Below are 24,811 nucleotides of genomic sequence, written 5' to 3'. Positions count from 1 at the left end.
CTTGCACCTTGTGTTTTACGGATATAAATGTGCTTCTCTATTGATTTCATTATATATAATGAATGTGCTTATAATTGATACATTTGAAAATTAAATAAAGATAACTATCTTTTTCATTTTCATATCTTAAAAGAACGATGTTCCTATTTAGAAAAGAACATCGATCTGCGTCATTCTTTCATATCATTGTATTTCTTATTTCTCTTTCATGATGGCCAAACAAACGTTTTTTTTTGTTCTTCTTCTCTCAGTAACCCCATGAATTAATCACATTTAAATACAAATCACAAAATCGTGTGCTTCCTATTCTTTGGCTTGCCAATAGAAATAATAACAAAAGAAAGATGAATTGTAAAGAAGTCTCACAAACTGCCCTCAACAAATAATGAAAATAGAGAATTAAAATTAAGCACTTAACACAATAGCCACAACAACTGAGCAAACTAAGAATCTCCAAGAATTTACTAAGCACATAAAATAAACACTTAACTAGTCAAAAAAAAAAAACCTTGAATTCGAACCTCCACATAAACAAAGTATCATGAATAAACCAAGAAAATCACAAAGCATAAAGCAAATATGAAAATAGTAAAATAAAAGGTCAAATAGAACCAAATATTTAAAAGCTTTTACAACTAACAACTTCATAGAAACCTTCCGTTAATTGTATCTAAAAAAGAAAACTTTAACCTAATTCCAAGACTTACATTTTAGTTATGCCTTATGCCTGCTTAACTATAGGACTCTTGCCGACACCCATGTAAAATAATCAAACTTTTTAAAGTTGAATAAAAAATTGTAGTTTATTTAATTTTCACAAGTATTAATTATAAGCACATTCATTATATATAATGATATCAATAGTGAAACACATATATATTCGTAAAACACAAGGTGCAAGTGTTTAGATTTATAATGGGTTGGTTTGTTTTTATCTACAATTTAACAATATGTTTTTTTTGCTAGAACTCCAACTTATTTCGTAAAAGTTTCAACGACTACGACTTTCTTTCAACAACCTCCGGTATCACTTTGCGGATAATGTAATGTAATTTGCAATGGGAGATGAAACTCATATAAGATTTGACAGGACATAGTATACTTACTACATTATAAGTTATGCCAAAGACATTACAAAGAATGACTACGTTACAAAGTTACAAAGAAGAAGAAGAAAAAAAACATAAGGATTGTGAGTTACCAAAGAGGTTACCAATGCTAATCAACAAAGTGCCAATGCTAAGGCACCCTTCATCAAGATGGAAGAAGCCATTATCATCATATTGAAACTTGAAGCAGTGTGAAAATTAATCAACACCAAGAATACGTATATATAGCATTGAAGTTAAATTAATTTTAGTTTTTTTTTAAAAGAACTAATTCTATTATTGTGAAGATAGCATGACGTTCAAGTAATGAGCTCTACCAATTTTAGTTTTACCGGATAAAGTAGTATATAGAACAATTTTTTACCATATAGTTCATAGTTGTTGAAGTTACTTTTTATGGAAAAAATTAATAATAATAACTATGGAAGATGACAGAATATTCAAACATATATTTGTGAATATTAAGGGTTGTTTGGGATTTGCTTGTTTAACCAAACAAACACTTTTTTTATAAAAACTGCTTATTAGCTTATTCGTGACAAAAAAAATATTTCCTAATAAGTGTTTGGATTAGCTTGTGAACATAAAATGTTTTGGTCATGTTGATTTTTTGAAATAGATTTATAATCTATTTTAGAATCCGGATATTGTGATTTTTTGTTTCCTTGCCTTGCTTTTTGTTTCAAGATTTATCAAATAAATCTATTTGTTTGGGATTTTCTTTATTAGGGTTGCTATTATGTAAATAATGAAAATAGAGAATTAGAATTAAGCATTAACACAGTAGTCACAACAACTAAGCAAACTAAGAATCTCCAAGTATTTACTAAGCACAAAAAATAAACACTCAACTAGTCAAAAAAAAAAAAAAAAGCCTTGAATTCGAATCTCCAAAGAAACAAAGTATCATGAACAAACCAAGAAAAATCACAAAGCATAAAACAAATATGAAAATAGTAAAAGAAAAGGTCAAATACAACCAAATATTTAAAAGTTTTTACAACAAACAACTTCATAGAAACCTTCCGTTAAATGTATCTAAAAAAGATAACTTTAACCTAATTCCAAGACTTACATTTTAGTTAAAAAAGAAAACTTTAACCTAATTCCAAGACTTACATTTTAGTTATGCCATATGCCTGCTTAACTATAGGACTCTTGCCGACACCCATGTAAATTAATCAAACTTTTTAATGTCGAATCGGAAATTGTAGTTTATAGAATCAAACCAACAATTAAAAAAAACCACAAACCAACAAAAACATAGAAATTGAATCGTGAAGCAACAAAGTAGAGAACTTGAAGAGGTTAAAGACGCCTAAAAAGAAAATCAAAATTCTAAAAATAAACTCATTTTAAATTAATCAATGTGGGAGAAAAAACAAGATGAGGAATCAACCTCACCTTCAACCGAATATGTTGGACGTAAAAAAATTGGAGAATTCAACATTAGAAAGCAAAAATCAATTGGATTGCCAAAAAAAAAAAACAACCTTAAATGGAAAAAAATGAAGAATATACTCTTGAACCCGTATAAAGGCCAGCCATGGAAAGATAGAACCAAAGCCAAAACAACCAAAAACAACCCAACCATATATCTTAATAATATGATTGTTGGACATTATTATATGATTATTTTTGTTTATAAGTTGTTACTTGTTGACAATTAATATTTTTTCTCTTGTTTACGATATTATTGTTTGTTATTTATTCAATTTGATTTATTAATATAAATATGAGAATACGTCTTAAATTGTTATAAAATATTCCTTTTTATTTTTAAATAATGTTCAAGTCTCGTTGTGAACATAGGTGAAATTAAAGAGTAGTTTAATATTAGATTAGATTCTGTGTTAAAAAATGAGTTAATATTATATCTTTGATAATCCAACCCATTAATCGAAAATATGTGACTTTTTATTTTGTCATCTAATTCAAATCTTTCATATTTATCATGTTCTATAAGTTCAAATTAAGCACCCTAAATGTTTCTAAATTTCATATTTTATACAATTAAGGCAACCTTCTTAAAGAAAATAGATAGACGTTAAATTTAAAACATGAATGAATATTAATTATAACAAAGGCCAGTGTCTAGTAACAATCCATTTTTTTAGTTGATAAAGTAGAAACAAACGTAATGAAATCCACTAGTAATTATTGAATGTACATGGAAAAATTTACTGGAAGTTTAAAAAAAGAAAAAATTATAAAAACAGATGACAAGCCATTAAACGAAAAAAAAAAACACAATCGCGACTAGGGATGTTATTCGGGTCGAAACCGGACCGAACCGACCCGAACCCGGATAACCCGAAAACCGAATAAGGGTATTTGTATGAGCCGAAAACCGAACCGATTAACCAATACGGGTTCAGTTAGGTTCGGGTATTAATCGAGTTCGGTTCGGGTATTAATCGGGTCGGTTTGGTTATTACCCGAATAACCCGAATAACATGTACAAGATGATTAATGACCGAATATAACCGAAAAAAATCGAATAAACAATATTAGGATTCTATAACCCGAACATAACACAATAACACATTGAAAGAATAACATTTACATAGTAGATTAAACATAATACAAATTAATTTCTTACTTGAGGTTCTTGTGTTGGAGCCTAATTTTTCATGACTAGACAAAGTAGAAATTCGTGAATCCTTAGAGACAATAGAAATGGTCGATTTTTGAAAGTCTGAAGCAAGAGGATGGATCGACAGACGTGATTTGGAGTTTGGAAATAGTTGAGAAGATTGGTCGATTTTGAAATGATGAGAACGAGCATAGAGTTTTTTTTTTCTGTTATGAACGACGAGGACAAAAGTGTGAATCGTGATTTTGATTTCTGTCGATAAGAGAAAGGGGATGAGGAGTGCTTATTCGGGTCGGGTATTTAGAACCAAATAAGCTCTTATTTGGGTAATCCGAACCGAATAACTCGAGAACCGAATAAGCATAATATAGATACCCGAAACCCGAATCGAATTGTTTATTCAGACCTAATTCGGTTTAGTTCGGGTTGGGTTTCCTGGCCAAATTCTCATCCCTAACCGCGACACTCAAAAGGAAGAAAATAAGCACATCAAAAGTAACTAAGATGTTCAAAAATACTCATATGTATTGCCTTAATTTGTCATATTTTAATGATGTAGCTTAACTGTTCAAGTCTAGACTAGTATCTTAACAATTTGCAATGTTGTTTCATATTGAGTTTTCTGGTCTTTTTTACTAACGATATGAGATCTATCTCGCGAAGTGGAGGTACCATCCTAGTAAAATCTTTTAGGTCCCCTTGCGAGACACTCTAGGTTAGGTCCGGGTGAAACAAACACTGATGGGCCTATCTAATTTCTATGTGCTATCTCTACTTGGTGTATGCATGATCACACTTTTCTTTTATGCAAGCCCCTCAAACACAAGTACCATGATATGCTATGCTTGCACAATAAACATGTTTAATAGAAAAACATTCAAAGCCACAAACTTTATCTAGAACTATATTTAATATGTAAGACATTCAAGACTACAAACTTTATCATGACAAACAACGTGGACTCACAAAAACATTAAATCAAATAGCATTTAATATCTTGGATAAATTTTCAGTATATGTAGATTGATATTGGGTACGAAAGTTGTTTTATATACATTGACATATGTAAAAGAGTGATTTTAGTTGGATATTCCCATTAGACTATATACATATGACATAATATATGAATGCATTCCCCTAGTCTGGCACTAGCACATCACTGGTAAACAACTGTAATATTGTGGATGTCTTTGGTCTATCCTTCGGTTTTTGCTGAAGGCATAGATATGGGATATCAATAATCCTCATCACTTCATCATCGACGTCCTCATCTTGTAGTAGTGGATCCTTTAACTTTGATTTCTTTTTTTTTTCTCCCATAGATGCCATGCCTAAAACCATTTCAAAGTTTCAATTAGTAGATGTACTGATTGTGAGGTTAGATGAATTATTTTTCTAATATAACGGATGTATAAAAATCATATGTCAACTAAACTTACATAATCCACGATTGATCCAGAAGTGTTTTCTAGAAAAGATGTGCTTACAGCACTTATTCCGCTCACAATTTTGAGCATTAAGACTCCAAAGCTAAAGATATCATATTTAGTGGAGAAGGTTCTACTTGTTATATACTCCAGAGCCATGTATCGACTGCATGTTATATATATATATATATATATATATATATATATATATATATATATATATATATATATATATATATATAGTTTTTTATGCTTAAAAAACAATGATACCCCACCCATATGGATGGTGTAAGAGATAGTTTGGATATTTGTCTTATATCTGATATACCTTTTATTAAAGACAAGTAAAAGAACCATGTTGCCATATATCAATATAACCAACTTTTATGGATATTCAAGTAGATCTAGAAAAAATGAAGGGTGTTCTTACTATGTCCCATTCAATGTTTTTGTCGATGTCGCGATCTCATTTAGATCCAAAAACTTGGCCAAGCCAAAATCAGAGATCTTCGCGTTCATATTTTGATCTAAGAAAATATTACTGGCCTTAAGATCTCTATGAATGACTTGCTTATTTAAGTCCTCGTAAAGATATGTTAATCCCTTGACAACCATTTGAATGATGTTTTTCCGTGTTGGCCACCTTAGCTTCATCCTCATGGCTTCATCTACACAAATGTTATAGGAACTTAGACAATCATAGATTTGTATTGAGATATAATTATCATATAAACTTTGTTTAATATTTTTTTTTCTTACCGTAGAGATGGTAATCCAAACTCTTATTCTCCATGATATCATAAACCAAGATCAACTCAGATCCACGAATACAACAACCTCTGTCACACCCCGCTAAAGCGGAAACACAGGGCGTGGCAGTATGTGTATGAGCAAACAATGAGTTCTCATCCAAACCTATGACTGAAGCCCTATCAAGATCTATGTTTATCGTTCCATAGATTAATATGGTATCATGCACTCCAACAATAGGGCGAGTGAGGAGTTGTCAATTCCTAATAGCGCTATCCATAATGACCATTGGCTCAAAGAGTTAATGGTTAGAGATAAGGGAAGGGCCTTAATACGATAAGTTCTCATGTTCCGTGTTGCATATACATACATAGAGAGATATAGCAATAAAATAGCAATCATGTTTGATACAAATCAATTTAAATACAACATTCAAATAATAATTTTTCGGAACATGCTTTTCCACCCCAAAACATAAAAACTGAAAATAGGGGAGTGCGTGAATACTCACAATGCATTGAGATGATGCAAATGATGCCTTGAACTACGTTCCACGTGTACCACTACCGATTCCTACAATAATGGTATTCGCTAGTGAGTCTCTAATCGAAATCTAACACTAGTATACTTACTACTACAATAGAATTATGCCAATATTGTATCAAAATTTAATATTGATAAGTTACAAACATTTTTCTGAAATGGTGAAATTTTATAGCTCATGTGATTAAGACAATTTTGGATATTAATTTTCAGATTTTTGTAATATTAATTGATGGTATTTCAACACATTTAAATGTGTTTTAAGCTCTTAAAAAAAGCCAAAATATTATCAAACAATTTCCAAAAAGTCTCAAACTTTGCACTTTCATTCTAAACACAGTAGAGGTCTTCCAAAAATTTTCCCTTGAATTTTTGTTGTGATTTACTATTTTTCCCAATTTTTAAACCTTCATAACAATATAAATTTGTGAAAAATAGGATCCAGATGAAAAAATTCCCAAACTTTTTATAATACTGCCATTACACATACTTGAGCTGGAAAAAATATAAAAACGGTCTTCTAAATTGTTTAACCTAATTTTATGATTTTTGTGCATTTATTCTAATAAAAATTGAAATAAATAGAAAACAATTTCCAAAATTACCCAAACTTTTTGTATTACTGTTATTAAACATTATTAAGCTGGGCAAAATATAAAAATTGATTTTTAAATTGTTTAACCCAATTTTATGATTTTTGAGCATTTATTCTAATAAAAATTGAAATAAATAGAAAACAGTTTCCAAAATTGCCCAAAATTTTTGTAACACTATTATTATACATATAGAAGCTGTGAAAAATATAAAAGATATTTTTCAGTTAGTCTTTCTATTTTTCCTTGTTTTATCCTCTTAAATAATCATTAATTGGAGAATAATTATTAAACAGTTAAAGTAAATTACCAAAATTTTTGTAAAGTTCATTTACAGTGTAAATAATCTGGGAAAAATCCCAAAGGTGGTTTTTATCTACTGGAATCCGATTTTGTGTATTTAAGTGTATTTAATCTTAGAAAATAGGAGAAAAATAGTATACAGAATAGAAAAATCATCAAAATTGTTATGTAGCCTCCTAATGTACTACAAGGTGTTCTGGTAAATTTTCATGAATTTTGGATGAGCAGAACTATTTTTTCTATTTTTAGGCCATTATAAATACAAAAATCGGGGAAAAATAGGAATGCATTATGAAAAATTCTGAAAATATTTTTCTGAGTCTTATACCTCTGGTAGCAACTGCGAAAATTGTTATATATCATTTTAAGATTCTCTAAAGTGCTTTTATGATTTATTGGAGCCAAACAAAAAGAAAATTCAAAACCATATTAAACAGTAACAAAAACCGATGAAATTTAATTTGGGGTCATTTCTTAGCATAGGGGTCATCCACGAATTTACCTAGGATTTATAGACATCAGAAAGTATTTTATATGATTTATTGCCCTATTTTATTTCAACAATTATAATAATTCGAGAAAAATGAATTATTTTCTGAAAATTTATTGAACATCTCATTTTGTTGATGGGAATCTAAGAAAAATCGGATTTGGTCAGAAAAGGAGTTTTAGATATTTATTTGGAAATAAATCCTTCATGAACATATTTGAAAGCTTTTAACAACATACTTTGATGATCTAGCATCTAAGCTTGAAGATCATCACATGCATGTTTGTTTGAAGACCATTCATGAGTTTGAAATGTTCAAAAATCGTTTTTAAAAGAAAACTTAGAGTGCATGTGGTGATTTTCCACCAAAACTTGTAGAAAAGTGCATTTTCATGATCTTGACTTAGGTTTAGGTCCTTGGATTTCACCATTTACAACATGCATGTTGTTTTTGGGTGAAATCCTACCACCATCATCATCAAAACTGAAGTGAATGAACATGCACACATATTTTCTAAGAGAAAGGTGTAGAAGAAGAAGGAAATGCAAGAAAAACCTTGAAAACATGGAGGAAAATGAAAGGAAATCGTGTTCTACCTTAATGAAAATCACTAGATGATGAAGATTTTGAGTTTGAGGTGTCTTCTTGGACTTATTCTCTGGAAAATTTCGTGGGTATAAAGAAAGGAAGAGAGAAAATGGAGTGGTGAAGGTAGAGAGAAATGATAGAAAATGAGAGAGAAGAAGTGTGAGAGAGAAAGAAGTGATTATGTGTTTTGGGAAGAGGGGGAGTGTCTTGGGAAGAGGGTGGCCGGTTTTGGGGGATAAGAAAGAGTTTCCCTCTCTTTTATTTTTATAAAAATTCAAATCTTGTATAAAAATATCAAACTCTTTTATAAAATATACACTAAAATCAAGTTTTTATTCATAAAATCTTTATTTTTGATTTATAAATTAAGGGTAATGTTAATGAGTTAAATTTTATTTGCCTTGAATATATTATACTAATTTTAATTATTATAAGATAATATTATAAGTTTCATAATTATTTTTATAGAAATTTTAAGGTTAAAGTTTCATAAATATGAGTTTTTTATGGCTTTTAGGGTTTTGGAGTTAAATAAACTTTGAATATCAAAATAAATAGAATATTTGAGACTTTAAATTATCTTATGGTATTATAACTCTTTTATAGTTATAAATAATGTTTGTAATTTATTTTTTTTATCGGTTTATTGGCATTCTATGTAGTGATTCCGAGATTCAAGCGAAATTGAGGAATCAAGTATACTAGTCCTAGTCTTCAACTTTGACTTAAGTTTCTATGAGACTTTGACCTAATTTCTACCACTAGGTCAAGTGCATGATGTGTGTATATGATTCATGAAAAGGTGTTCGAGTCAAAGAGTGACCCGAATATGGATAGTCTCTACAGTTAAATAGTTATAGAATTCACATATCAATATGAAATCTATGCACACTATCCATTGATTCTAATTGTTTCCAAGTTTCTAGTAGGTTATAACTTAGCTTCTAGTTACTAAGTCTAGTATGTGTAGTGCCTATATGTGCAACTAAGTTTAGTCAAATCTAAAATCGACTCGAATTTTGACGACTGTCACAGTCTCCTCCGGTTGAAAGAATTTCGTCCCGAAATTCAATTCGTGACGTATTCTATTAGAACTCAGCCAACATCAGCTTATGGAAAAGGGAACATTTGATAGTGAAGAAATGACTGTGAAAAAACTTAAACCAACATCAGCTCAAGGATCTAAGGAATTCGAGAACGAAATAATAGCCATCGTAACCGCCAAACATACATGCCTTCTGGAGGTTCGAGGCTGTTGAATTCGTGGATCTGAAGTGATCTTGGTTTATGAATTCATGGAGAATAAGAGTTTGGATTACCATCTCTACGGTAAGAAAAAAAATATTAAACAAAGTTTATATGATAAGTATATCTCAATACAAATCTATGATTGTCTAATTTTCTATAACATTTGTGTAGATGAAGCCATGAGGATGAAGCTAAGGTGGCCAACACGGAAAAACATCATTCAAATGGTTGTCAAGGGATTAACATATCTTTACTACGACTTAAATAAGCAAGTCATTCATAGAGATCTTAAGGCCAGTAATATTTTCTTAGATCAAAATATGAACGCGAAGATCTCTGATTTTGGCTTGGCCAAGTTTTTGGATCTAAATGAGACCGCGACATCGACAAAAACATTGGATGAGACATAGTAAGAACACCCTTTATTTTTTCTAGATTTACTTGAATATCCATAAAAGTTGGTTATATTGATATAGGGCAACATGGTTCTTTCACTTGTCTTTAACGAAAGGTATATTAGATATAAGACAAATATCCAAACTATCTCTTACACCATCCATATGGGTGGGGTATCATTGTTTTTTAAGCATAAAAAACTATATATATATATATATATATATATATATATATATATATATATATATATATATATATAACAAGTAGAACCTTCTCCACTAAATATGATATCTTTAGCTTTGGAGTCTTAATGCTCGAAATTGTGAGCGAAATAAGTGCTGTAAGCACATCTTTTCCAGAAAACACTGGATCAATCGGGGATTATGTAAGTTTAGTTGACATATGATTTTTATACATCCGTTATATTAGAAAAATAATTCATCTAACCTCAAAATCAGTACATCTACTAATTGAAACTTTGAAATGGTTTTAGGCATGACATCTATGGGAGAAAAAAGAGAAATCAAAGTTAAAGGATCCACTACTACAAGATGAGGACGTCGATGATGAAGTGATGAGGATTATTGATATCTCATATCTATGCCTTCAGCAAAAACCGGAGGATAGACCAAAGACATCCACAATATTACAGTTGTTTACCAGTGATGTGCTAGTGCCAGAACCAATCTTCCCATCATGTTTGGGAGGTACAACTACACAATCGTCCTCGTTATTAAACAAGAGTAGAGGAATGCATTTATATATTATGTCAGATGTATATAGTCTAGTGGGAATATCCAACTAAAACCACTCTTTTACATATGCCAATGTTATATAAAACAACTTTCGTACCCAATATCAATCTAAATATACTGAAAATTTATCCAAGATATTAAATGCTATTTGATTTAATATTTTTGTGAGTCCACGTTGTTTGCCATGATAAAGTTTGTAGTCTTGAATGTCTTACATATTAGATATAGTTCTAGATAAAGTTTGTGGCTTTGAATGTTTTTTTATTAAACATGTTTATTGTGCAAGCATAGCATATCATGGTACTTGTGTGCGTGGGGCTTGCATAAAAGAAAGGTGTGATCATGCATACACCAAGTAGATATAGCACATAGAAATTAGATAGGGCCCATCAGTGTTTGTTTCATCCGGACCTAGAGTGTCTCGCAAGAGGACCTAAAAGACTTTACTAGGATGGCACCTCCGCTTCGCGAGGTAGATCTCATATCGTTAGAGAGCAAAGATGAACTGATTTGTTCTTTTCATTTTGGTCCTTGGGGTGTTACAAAATGTGATCATGCCCTAAGTATAAAAATATAGAATATGTAATTAATCGATTAGTAAAACCAATAGTAGTAGCAAGAAAAACACTAGAACTATATCATGCATTGCATAGTAAAGGATTTATAAAAGATTTTAAAAGTGAGGTTAAGAATTTTATAAAAACTTTTGAAAGTTTTTTTGTCTAAACACATATAGTTCATGGGACATTTATTTGTCTTACCTATTTTCATTTATTCCATGTATCTCAGGTTTGCACTCAAGGGATAAGAAGAAGTTTGTGACCCTGCTACAAATATTTGGAAGACAGCCAAATAGATTTTAAATTAAACAAGAAGGTTCTGTTTGGGACCATTTTTGCAAAGCATGACATGATGTCATGACAAGTTACATGAATGGTCTTTGTGGTTTGGGTTAATTTACGTGTTTGATCCCTAACTTTTTTAACTCAGACTATCCCTATATTTTGATTTTGTTTCAACCTTGGTCCCTAATTGACTTAAATTGATTATTTTCCCTTAGTATATCTCCTTTATGTATTTGAATAAAGAAAATCATATAATAAAGAGTAAATTACCTGAATGGTCCTTATGGTGTTGTGCTATTGCACGTTTAGTGCTTAAGTTGGGGTTTCCATATATAGAGTCTTTAAATGCCAAATTTGTTGCACGATAGGTCCTTATTCTAACCCTCTGTCAACTTCTATTGTTAGTGAGCCCCAAAGTAAGGGGTAATTTAGTCAAATCATATATGGGGCCTACAACCTTGCAAGTAAATCATCACTTGTTAAACCCTCCCACTTTAGCCTATAAAATCTCAACAACTGATTTCTCCGGATAATTGTTTTAGGAATGCGAAGTATGAAGAGGCATTGGAAAATCTTGAATCTGTTTTAGGGTCATAACCAGAGTATAATGAAGCTTTTGTAGAGAATATAAGGAAATATGAGGGGTTTGAGGCGTTGATGCAGAAGTTTGATAAATCATTTAATATCAAAGAGAATGCGCTAAATTAGATGAAATCACTGTTTGGATTTGGGAAGTGCTAGAAATTTACATGTGTGGATAGAAACAAATTGAAGGCTCACTAGGGTTAGCTTTTGTTTAGTTCATCAATACAAAAGATTCTAGGTTGAAGATTCTTTGGTCCATACGTTTGTCTTCCCCATCCTAACCTCCTTTGATCACAATGTATACTCCCAACCTCCTTTGATCACAATGTATACTGATGGTCTGGATGCAAAAAACTAACCATTAGAGAAATTCATTTCACCAACACCACCATCCATACTCCATAAAGATTATAGAACCCTAAATTCGCCCGCCTTCATTCCCTCACTGTTTCGTCGAGCCACCACCAACCACCGTACCACTTCCGACTACATCTCTCCCACCCCTTCCCCGCCTTCTTCCCACTTTAAATGTCCTTGAAGTCAACCACCAAAAAAGAACTAGGAGGACGTTTTTGATGTTAGATCCTTTCGTTGGTAAGTGTAATGGTCCATGCCGAGTCATTTCAATATGTTGGATCACTTATAGTTATGGCCGCTGCAAAGAGTAAATGTGTATTCTATTGGTTCAAGTTAAATTGAGCATGTAAAATCTGATGGAATCTCAGGAAAATCACTTCAATCGTATTTTTTAGATCTAATTTCTCAAAAAACCCATCGCCGTAACCTACTCCTACACCTCCACTGACATGCTGTCACTATCAAATACCCTATCTTTCACAACAAATTCTGAAAATCAGATTGTGGGTTTTTTTATTGTACATCACAAGATTAATATTGATTTCTATGTTTTCTTCTTTCTTTCTATAGGATTGTGGGGTTTTTTTATGTACAATATTTGTTTTATTAGAGAAATTTTGTTCAGAGTTAGATTCCTGCGAAATAAGAACACGACACTGAATAAATAGAAAATGTTCAAAGAAGCCATTACAAAGTGTACAAGTTAAGACCATGATTTGACCCATTACAGGAAGTGATTGTAATAATATGATTCGGCCCAAAGAATTCACATGGGTTTGAAATAGACTGGCATTTTTCTTGAAATACCAGGGTTTTGCACTTGGAATATATACGGAAGAACAGGATCTGGCCCCTGACACTTGTATAAGTGAAGACCATGATTTGGCCCATGGAAGGAAGTGATTGTAAGAATATGATTCGGCCCATGGCACGAAGTGATTTGTGGGTTCGAACCCCAAGTGGAGGATAGTTGGTAATTCGTGGCGAGGGCACTCAACGAGGACCGACATTTTGTTCAGATGCGAGGGCTAGGAAGTATCTTCAGTAGGGGTGCTTTGGGTTTTTGTCTTATGTCATGGGTACACGGGGTTGTGGAGAAGAATTTTGTTGATAGTATAACCATCGTTCGAGATTTCCTGATGTGTTTACCAAGGATTTACCTGGAGTGCCTCCTGAGAGATAGGTGGAGTTTCAGTTTGATTTGATTATGGGTGTGGCCCCGCTAGCCATGGCACAGTACCGCTTAGCACCTCTAGAGATGCAGGAGTTGTCCATACAGCTGCAGGACTTATTGGAAAAGCGATTTATCAGGCCTAGCAGCTCATCGTGGGGGAGCATCGATCTTGTTTGTGAAGAAGAAATATGGATCTCACCATATGTGTATTGATTACAGGGAACTGAACAACTTGAAGGTGAAGAATCGCTATCCACTCCTGAGGATCAACGACATGATCAGCTTCAGGGTGCATCTTGGTTCTCCAAGATTGATTTGAGATCGGGATATCATCAGATGAGGGTCAAAGATGAGGATGTATAGAAGACGAACTTTAGAACTCGTTATGGTCGTTACGAGTTCGTAGTGATGCCTTTTGGGCTCACCAATGCGCTGACATCGTTCATGAATCTCATGAATCGAGTGTGCATGCCGATGTTGGACCGACCAGTGATTGTGTTTATTGATAATATCTTTGTTTATTCTAAGACCAATGAGCAACATAATGAGCATCTGAAAAAGGTTATGGAGACTTTGAAGATGGAGAAGCTTTATGCCAAGTTCTCCAAGTGCGATTTATGTTGCCTGAGGTGCAGTTTGTTGGGCACCTTGTCAACCAGAAGGGTATATTGGTCAATCCGGCCAAGATCGAGGTAGTGATGCAATGGGAGATTCCGAGGTCTTCATATGAGATTCATAGTTTTCTTGGGTTAGCAGGATATTATTGGAGGTTCATCCAGGATTTCTCTGAGATTTCTATTCCTTTGAATTTTTTGACGATGAAGAATGTCACTTTCCGATGGGAGCCTAAGCAGCAGGAGGCATTTGAGGCTTTGAGACAGAAGTTTTTGTGAGGCTCTGGTACTGACTCTACCCAAGGGTATGAATGATTTCGTGTTATATTGATATGCTTTGATTATGGGCCTTGGGGAGGTTCTAATGAAAAGAGGTCGTATGATCGTGTACGCTTCAAGGCAGTTGAAGCCTCATGAAGCGAATTATCCTATGCACAACTTGGAGCTGGGGGTTGTGGTTTTCACCCTTAAGATTTGGAGGCATTACTTGTATGGGGTTCGGTGTAACATCTATACAAACCACAAGAGTTTGATCATCCTATCTTCTAGATCTAGCCAAATAAGTCGTTAACATGAAAAATAATTTGGATTCAAAGTCAACTTAGAGATTGTCCTTAACATGAAAAATATTCCTTTGTATTATGATTTAGAGAGTGTCATATGTATTTGTCATAAGCCTGTTCAACATTCAATGACAAAGCGCATTGCTTTTTTAATATATCATTTTATAAAAGACCATGTTAAAGATGAAAATGTTGAAATCCATTTTGTACGATCAACGGATCAATTGGCTGACATATTCATGAAAGCCTTACCAGAAATTACATTTAACATAATCTTACAAGGACTTGGAATGATTGAAGCAGAATCAGTTCCAAAGTCAAATTCTTGAACTTGCAAAAAGGTTACTGTTTACATGAGATGTGACGCGATCTTCGCAGTCTTTCAGATTTCTCATGCGAACAAATTACTTAGTTGCGAGAAGGAAGATGGTGCTCTAGGTATTTGTTTATTTCTTTTCTTAGTTTTTAATTCCTTCTTTATATTCAAAAATCCAAAAAGATTTTCCTTATTTTTATTTTTATCTTTCAAAAATATTCATAAATCCAAAAAGAATTTTTCTTTATTTTTCTCCTTAACTTTCAAAAATATCCAAAAATCCAAAAAGATTTTTCTTATTTTTGTCTTTATCTTTCAAAATATTCAAAAATACAAAAAGCTTTTCTTTATTTATTTTTATATTTCAAATTTGAACATAAGTTGTATTTGCATGACTTGTCTACTTTCTTCAGGATCAGATATTATTCTTTTCCGCACTAGTTAGGTGTCCCTAGAAGCATGTTGCAGCATGTTGTATAAAGTCTCAACGATTTTTTGTTTGCGAAAAAGCTTTAATGATATTTCTTATTCTAAGAATTTCTTTCCAATTGGCTGTATTAACAAAAATCATTGAGCGACCTATCTCTATTCATTTCGGAGTTTAGAGATTTTTACGTGGTTAATCTTTCGCAACAGAGGTATTATATTTCGTTTAAAACAATCTTGGAAACCGATGATGTCTTGGGTATATACAAATCCAAACATAGGGTTCCTTTTCCTTAAGGAATTGACGATTTTCTCAACAATAGCTTTTGATTAACCCTTAATCTTTCGAGTTTATACCAACTCAGAGCTATGGTTTCTCAAAAATTGTTTTTATTATCATTCTCATTATCACCATGAGAATGTGAAAAACTCGATTTCTATCCCAATCTTATATTTCTTACACTATGTACACACAATGACGCTTATCCCGAGACATCTCTATTTCAAAACAACTAGGATGTAGGTTTGCAAAAAATTTATATTTATGATCTCTTAGTCATTATTACCATGATCTTGGTGAAACCTAACAACCATTTCTAAAAATTAATTCACAGTGAACATTTTTGTTCTAGCATGAAACAAATGAATTGACGGTTCAAATTCGTATATTTCGCAATGTGAACGTTAAATTATGTTCCAGGGTAGGACCCAACAGTGGCGGAGCCACAGTGTAATAAGGGGGGGTCCATGGACCCCACTTGAAAATTGATACTAACCCCATTTTACTAAAATAACTCTTAAAATTTTCATATTTTGTTGAAATTATCCCTTTTGACATCCATTTTTGCTGAAAAAACCTATTTTTGTAATATTTTTAACAGAAAAAAACTCCCAAAAAACCAAAATTCAGATTTTTTCTACTTTCAAATTTTTGTTTAATTTTTTTATATAAGATAGACCCCGTAATAATTTTTTTTCTAGATCCACCATTAGACCCAACAGAGTCAATATCAAGGAAACACTGGAGGGGAGATCCGATGGTTTAGTTGGCACATGTGTTTATTTTGGTTGGATAAATCCAATGGGATTATGGCTTTACGGGTAGGAAAAAGAAACACTTCATCACAAGTTATATGTGTATGAAACGTTTGTGAAGATGAAGTGCATGCTAAAGTATGGTCGCTCAAATCTTGAGGAGATTGGATAAATCCAATCGGTGATCTACATGTTACATGAATAAATGAAACCACATTTTAATTGTTGGGAAACAATATTGTGATCAATTAAAGACTCATGGTCCTTATCATCTTGGTCATCACAAGTAGAGTTCCACGTGTGAACTAAATATAATAATTTATATGAAGGAGGTATGCCTATAATTCATTATTTTATGTTGTGGTGGATGGGATAATATATATAATAATTTTATATGATGGCTATATGTATATATGAAGTATATAAAACCTAAGGATATAAGTAAATTACTTGGAATCAGTGGCGGAGCTACATGGGGCGTTGGAATACTACATCATCCCAAAAAAAATATTTTTTATATATAAAAATTATTTGTAAACATGTTTTAGGTTATTGTACCCCCAACTAAAAAGATTATACCATGTTTTTTAATACTCGTGATAAGATAACTACATAAAATATATCTTGACATTGTTTGTACCTTGTATCGAAATTTCTAGCTCCGCTACTGTATGGAATGTTAAGTAACTGTCTATTGATATTGAGTCTAGTTAATGAGTCTAAGATTTTATGTTAGACTGTGATGTTTAATCTTAGTCATACATAGGTTTTATCTATTATGACCTGGTTATGATTAATTTGACGATTAGGCTATCATTAAACAACGTATTTATTCATTTTTACAAATGATATTAATTATAGGATGTCATGATTAATTTGGCGATTAAGCAAAATATTATTACACATGTATTTATTCATATTTACAAATGTTATTATAGGATGATTTGATTCACGACGATCTTTGAGACTGAGATATCTATGGACGCGATATTATAATAATTAGCATTGACTATTCAATCGACACCGAGGTGAGTTAATCTTTGTGGATTTTAAGTACTGTGTTATGGGATTTTATATCTTAGATGGATTGGAATGAACCTAGGTTGTATAGGTTGCATGCACCCCTATTATGTATGATTTGGTATTGGTAATGACGATTCGTTTTTGTGTATGAGAACTTAGGATCAATTACATGCTAGATTCCTATTTTTGATGTGAGAGGTGCGTTAGGTCCAAGATAGAAAGAGGGTTTTGTGTTGTTTATATGTGAGGTGATGTAAAATGTTTTAACTTGTATTTATTACTTTGCATGTTTACATAAGAAGTAACTTGGGAAGTAACATGTCTTTAGTTATAATCACAATGAGCATGATTACTTAGTGTGATTTAAAATGTATCTCCTTGATTGACGAATTAATAATATATTAATAAAAGGGGGAATCCACTTAATGGGATGAAGGGTAGCAACCTAGACTTAGGTGTGTATCCTATCCGGATTGGGAGGTGGCCTATTAGGTTGGAATACACCTATAGGATAAGAGCTTAAGCCAAAAGAGGCGTCGAATGGTTTTTCTAGGCAATCACTCGGGACATGGTCCTTGCAGTGGGTGGATTGGAGTGATGTTGGCCATGCGATGGGCCAGCACAAACATTACGTGGGATACAGGAGGTGTAACATGGTAGATTTGGTACCGCTTCTACCAATCCTTAACGAGAACGTGTGTACTAGTATATGCAACGTCGAGGTAGCGAACGCAACGAATCGGGGGCAATGTTACAGGTGATATTTTTGCCTCACTTAGTGCATTGGGTCGTGCCGATCATGTTAGTAATGAATATAATACTTACCTTGGGGTTACTGATGAACATATAGACCCGTAAATAGGAAGTATTATAATAATAATTACAAATGTGACTAGAGGAGAGTAATTATTAATGATGAAAATGAAGATTAATATTATTTAATAATATTATAGTGATGAATGAAGTAATAATCATTAGTTAGATCTTTTATCTTAGAAAAATTCATATCCATGTCTAATGTCCATACAATATCTTGTAGAACAAAGGAACAGTTGATCACTTATCTAAAGGTTGTCTCTAAGAATATGATTCAAAGTTTGGCAGTTGCTAAGCAAGCACGCTTTTGCGGATTAAGTGGGAGCCTTGTGTGAGAACCCGAACCTTTTTTCGTTTCCATTAACCGATTTCCGTTAATAAAATTTGAATTTTATTAAGTTCAGTCAAATTCTTTTGGTTTGGAAAAATCAATTAGTTATATAATTGAACTTTAAATATGAGTCGGGACCAAAACTACGTGAAATTTCGAGTTCTCCTTCGATCAAAACAACAATTCACGGCTTGGCATGAGTTTACGGCCGTACACTCGTTTACGGTTGGTGCCAGGTGGACCCCACCACCGACCATGCAATCCCCCTATAAATAAGAGTCCCTACCCCTCATTGACACTTTTCTGGCCGAAAACTCTCTCCTTCTCTCTCTATCTCTGGACCGTAAACCCCAAAAACACCGACCATGCAAACCCCCTATAAATACGAGTCCCTACCCATCATTTACACTTTTCTGGCCGAAAACTCTCTCCTTTCTCTCTATCTCTGGACCGTAAACCCCAAAAACACCCTTATCCTTCCGAAAATCATCAAGAATCGGCATTGGGAGTTGATTTGGAGCATCTAGAACACGTTTTTCATCGAATCCAACATCCTTGTTCTTGAGTGTACGGCCGTACACCCTTCAAGTCTGCAAATCTTCATTGACCGTAAACCAGTTCACGGCCGTACACACTTCAAACCTTCAAAGGCCGTAAACCCTTCGAGAGGCGGTTCACGATCGTAAACAGTTCACGGCCGTAAACTCCCTCCACGACCGTAAACCCCATTCACGGCCGTAAACACTTCCTAAGTGGTGCATTAGACTGAAAACCCACTTTCTTCGATTCAATCAAGTCCCGGTAACATTCCTTAACCGAAAGCAAGTGTTTTTCTAACACTTTATCTAATGAAATCGCTAATTTAGATACATGTATGTATTTAAATGTTATTAGGATTCCGTTAAGTGTCACACACTACAACTCGAGGGTCTTTATTTCAGTTCGTTGGTTCGACGCTTGTACACAACTAACAGTGAGTTCATACCCCTACGCTTTTATAATTTTTAATGTTTTCAGGGGGGGGGGGGGAATACAAGTCAAACACAAATGATTTTGTGAATCAAAACAAAAGGTTTTAACGGGTTTAAAACTTATGCAATTGATACAGTCAAACGATTCCCACGTTTTATAAAATATTTAGATATTTTATCCCTTTTGTACTATGTTGAGCATAAGGGACACTTTTATCTTGGAAACATAATTGCATAATTTTCAGAACAATTTACAAACCAAGTACATGACATTTCAAGCAAACTATAATGGGTATAGTTTGGGGAATTCAATACACAGCTTTTACCGATTCAGATTACATACATGGGCAAACATATAAACTATGACAGATTTAGTTTATGGTATACATTACCACAATAGTACAACACTTAATAATTATTTAAGTATAATTATTATCTTATACAGTATACGCACGAGTACAAATATAGTTGATCGATACAGAACTACACGTCAACTAGTTAATACAGGATTGTAAGACAACACTTCAAATGTACCCTTCGGGGTACAGGTTAAATCCTATCATAGTATAACCAGAGTCTCCTGGAGGGAGAGCGTGAGATTTGTGAATAGATCTATTCGGGACTGACAATCCCACACCTGAACTGCTAGCTACAGTTAGATAAAGGTGAATAGATCTATTCGGATAGGGTGGACGAAATTTGCTAGGGTTTATCCCTAGAGATTTTGTCCAATGCATAGATAAAGGAAAGTATTTAAATTAAATCTGATTATTTAATTATTCAAATCTGCTTTATCTACAAGCTACAAGAAGCTATAAATACCCTCCCTAATGCTCATTATTGTCATACCACTCTAAATCCATTCTTAGAGTTGCTCTTCTTTCTTTAACTCCTTGATTAATCTCTATTGTTCCAAGGGTTATTTTCTAACATCAAATAGCTTGGTATTGTTTAGTGTGAACCATTAGACGTAACCTACTTTGGTTACTCTTCTTTGGCTTGTTGAATTCGATCGACATCAAAGTTCTACAAGAAAATTGGTTTTGCTAAAGTTTAGTAAAATTATATCTCTCTTGTAATTGTTAATATCATTAAGTTAAATCCTTGTAGGTTTTAGAATTTGCTTCCCTTGGATTAAATTTGTTTGTTTCCGCTCCACATAATTAATCTAGGAGGTATATAGAAACCTATCACTCTTATCATCTCTTTAAGGATTTTCTCCACTTTCCTTCCTCCCAAAGTTCCAGAAATGATGCTTTAATTATGAAGTATAAGATATGCTATGGAGATTTCGAGTTTCTTTGTAACTCATAGATTCTACCCTCAAACTCTATAGTCGTTCCTCTCTTTTTCCTTGTCTCTTTTTTATTCGAAGGTTCGAAGAGGAGTCTAAGTCTTATTATACGTCCAAAACAGAAGGAAGAAAGGCGTGGGTTTCATTCCTAAAGGGCTGAAGCCCGTTTTCATGCCAACATTGTAGATAAATTTAGTCCTATGTTGTGGGTTTGTAACATAATAGTCTTTCTCTCTAAAACTATAACCGTCCTAACACTTCTTGTCTCATTCTAGTCCCACGTAATGGTGTTCATTTGCAATGATACTTGTGTAAATATATTATAGTGATGTAAATAATTGAATTATTAATTTTGTAAAAACGTGACATTACATATTACAAACTTAAAAACCATAATCTAGTTTCATTATTTTTATATTAACAAATTCAATATATTATGTGCAGTTCATCATAACTAATTATAAAACAATTTTTATATAATATCACATACGATGACAACTTAAGATTGATATGGTGGATTACAATGATCATGGTGCATTACAATTATTACCAAAACCAATTGTTAAATGGCCTATCCTAATTCCTAAAACGATTAAAATTATTTTTAAACAAATGACTTATTAGTTTATTTTAATAACGGTAACAAATTTTATTATATACCTTTATTAGGATCAAAAGATTGGAAAACTCATTGTTATTAATTAGTTTAATATGATAAAATTCTCGTTTTATTTTAAAAATATTTCATATAAGATCTTTAATTGAGTAATCTAACTCATATAAATGAATAATTTGATAACAATAACCAATTTTTTATAATTTTTTGTAAAATAACCACTTACCCTGGAATATCGTATTCCGGAATAGTTAGGTTCATTCCGAGTTGGGGTGGTTGGTAGGTATAGGTATGTAATATGACAATCGTAGGTTCTCCAATATGATATTCCAGATTATTTATGTTCATTCCGGAGTTGGTCGTGGTTGGAAGGATTCTAGGTTGGAATCTGATACTAGTACGTTCCAGACTAATAAAGTATATTCCAGAGTGTACTCCAGAATGTACAACTATTCTGGACTGATGTTCCAGAGAGGTAATATGAGGCTATTTGTGTGTTATTTATCATCCACAAGCCACATGTAGTATATTTATGTCTTTGTTCCCAATTCGTACAGAAGCAGTGTTCTTTGATAGTTTTGTATTCTAAAAGAATGAATATGAATAAAGATTTTTTTCAAGTGTCAGTTTTTAGGGGAGAACAATGACAACTTATCTAGGGATCTATGCAATATATTGCTCTAGGCTATACATGTTTTGGTGTAACTATAATTAATGATATCAACTTTGTTGGTTTAATAATGTTGGTTACATCCAAGTCCAGATTACCCATTGATCGAATATGTCTATCTTTTCAATGTCCTTGACCAAATATAGTTATGCAGATTCTTGAAGATAGTGATATCAAATATTTTCTTAGTTTTATTAGTAGCATGCCCCTTAACATAGTACAATTGTTTGTTAATAATAATGTTATGGAAAGTGGTATTCAACGATTTCCTAGGGAAAATCGTTCGAGTGGCAATGGGTCTTCCAGTACTGGAAGTAACCAAATTTATAATTTATTACCTATGATAATTAATCATGATCTTTCTTATTATGGGCCTATAGATAAGGGTGATTTTAGGTATAAAGGTAAGGTTGTTGATGATGTTTCTCCAACATTTAATGTTTATGAATATACAAATGATGAGACAAAACTAATGTTATTGGTGTGATGATGGTAATATAATTCCACATAGAGAACCAGTTAAACCTTTTAAGAGTTTCATTGAATTTGATGGGGATGAAACTAAACCTGAATACGAGGAGACTGAGCGCCTAAAACCCAGAAACCCCTAACATGACAGGTTTCCTTATTATTTTTCCAATTCTGAAGAAACACAAACCACTCATTGGGGGATCTCTGAACCATTAACATTGCCCGAATTAGCTCAATAAAAATGTAAAGGCGCCACAACCCACAACTATACTTCTTATGTGAAGAAGTATCAACTCTTCAAAAGCAAAGATGAACTTAAGCTTAATTTAGATTTCAAATGTATTACTGAGGGCCTCCAAATGAGAGTCAACAAATCTTCAAAAGATAGGGTTGAAGTTATTTGCTTTGTGGAAAGTTATAAATGGTGGTTACAGGCTACAATAGATAATGACAATGATACATTTCAATTAATTAAATTATTGGACAACCACACTTGCTTAAACACATATCTCCTTCCCCATCATCGACAAGCTAACAAAAAGGTATCGGGTCACTTCTTGAAGGGCATATTAGCTGATAGTACATGTAATATGTTGTGGGGGAAATAGATACACTGAACTTTAAATGATTGTCTTGGTGTACATATTTCATACTGGCAAACATGGAGTTCTAAAATGTATGCTCTAGTTCTGTTGAGAAGGAACCCCTAAAGAAAGCTTTGCAAGACTTCCTTTATATTTCTAAAATTTGGAGAGGAAGAATCCAGGAACCATTACATTGGAAATGTTTAATCTATATATATATATATATATATATATATATATATATATATATATATATATATATATATATATATATATAAAATTCAGTCTTACCGTTAGTAGGCCTCATTCACGAAGCTGGTCTATAAAGGGTGTTTAAGGAAGCGGCATGTAAAATGACCGTCATTGGATATCCATTCTTACCCACCGCACTCTTGACTGGTGGAGGGTCGTTAGCCGAACGGGTAGGATAGGACACTAAACTCTCATTAAAAGTATAATAACATAAAGTAACTGGACCTTTTCTAAAATCGCATTCTTAGTTACTTTAGGAAAAATGTGAATTTGATGCTTACCCATGAAATTGCACATTGTACCTTATTGGTCGTTAGTGGAGCGTGTGTGGTTAACCGGCACACTAATATGGACCGATATTGTTGGCAATGGGTGTCTCGTAAATTATCATTGATCAATGGAGCGTGTGTGGTTAACCGACACATTGATTAGGTGATAAATGACATCGAGAGTGCCAAGCTATTTTGCATGGTTATTAACATCTCGTTTGTGATCCTCGGCATCCCAGTCACAAAGTGAGAGCATAATCGAGATTAAACATGTCATTAAATAGTTCAATGAGTCTCAAAAGATCTAGGAGTTTCATTAGATTGAAACTGGTAAATGCTTACCTACCTAACATAGATTCGAATTTGATTACGGCATCCCTCTTCAGAATTCAAATCGAAAATATGGATCCTAGCCTTAATTTGAATTTTTGGTTAAAAATTAAGGATTAAAATGAACTAACTTGAATTTTCTTTTCTCCCTTATAGATGTCAAGTTCTGACAACTATGGTCTTGATGGAAATGGTTTTCCTTCTCTTTCTGAATATGATCTTCCACAAGTTGATCAAGGTGAAAGAATATTCCCTTCTTCAAATGGTGGAACTGGAAATCATACTTCTCCAACTCTTCCTCCACCTCCTCCAGTGATTCTCCCCGACCCACGTTTTCGTCAAATTGAAAAGTTCAAGATTACTCAAGCCCTATTGGCATGTAAACACTTAGATGGAAATTCTGTGTGTGCACATGTTCTTAAAATGAAGTCACACCTTGACAGATTGGGAATGTTGGGTGTCATTTTCCC

At 32.9% G+C, this 24,811-nt stretch overlaps 1 long non-coding RNA gene across 8 annotated transcripts in view; it reads left to right on the top strand.

Annotated features, from left to right (window-relative positions):
• The window catches only part of LOC145115301 (uncharacterized), a 47,892-nt gene that overhangs the window by 2,599 nt on the left and 20,482 nt on the right, over positions 1–24,811 (top strand). For 2 of the 8 annotated variants that reach the window (XR_013711501.1, XR_013711500.1), the window contains exon 4: positions 17,653–17,742. This is a non-coding gene — a long non-coding RNA (uncharacterized LOC145115301). Of the gene's footprint in view, positions 1–966; positions 1,476–9,435; positions 9,730–9,819; positions 10,058–10,537; positions 10,925–11,588; positions 11,859–17,652; positions 18,039–24,811 lie in introns of those variants that run through there. The other 6 variants (XR_013711497.1, XR_013711499.1, XR_013711502.1 and 3 more) reach the window with 6 other exon arrangements.

The sequence above is a fragment of the Lactuca virosa genome, chromosome 5 (assembly GCF_052849685.1).
Source record: "Lactuca virosa cultivar CGN04683 chromosome 5, Lactuca_virosa_CGN04683_v6, whole genome shotgun sequence".
Lineage (NCBI taxonomy): Eukaryota > Viridiplantae > Streptophyta > Magnoliopsida > Asterales > Asteraceae > Lactuca > Lactuca virosa.
The sequence above is the reverse complement of the archived record's forward strand: the minus strand, read 5'-3'. Positions and strand labels throughout refer to the sequence as shown.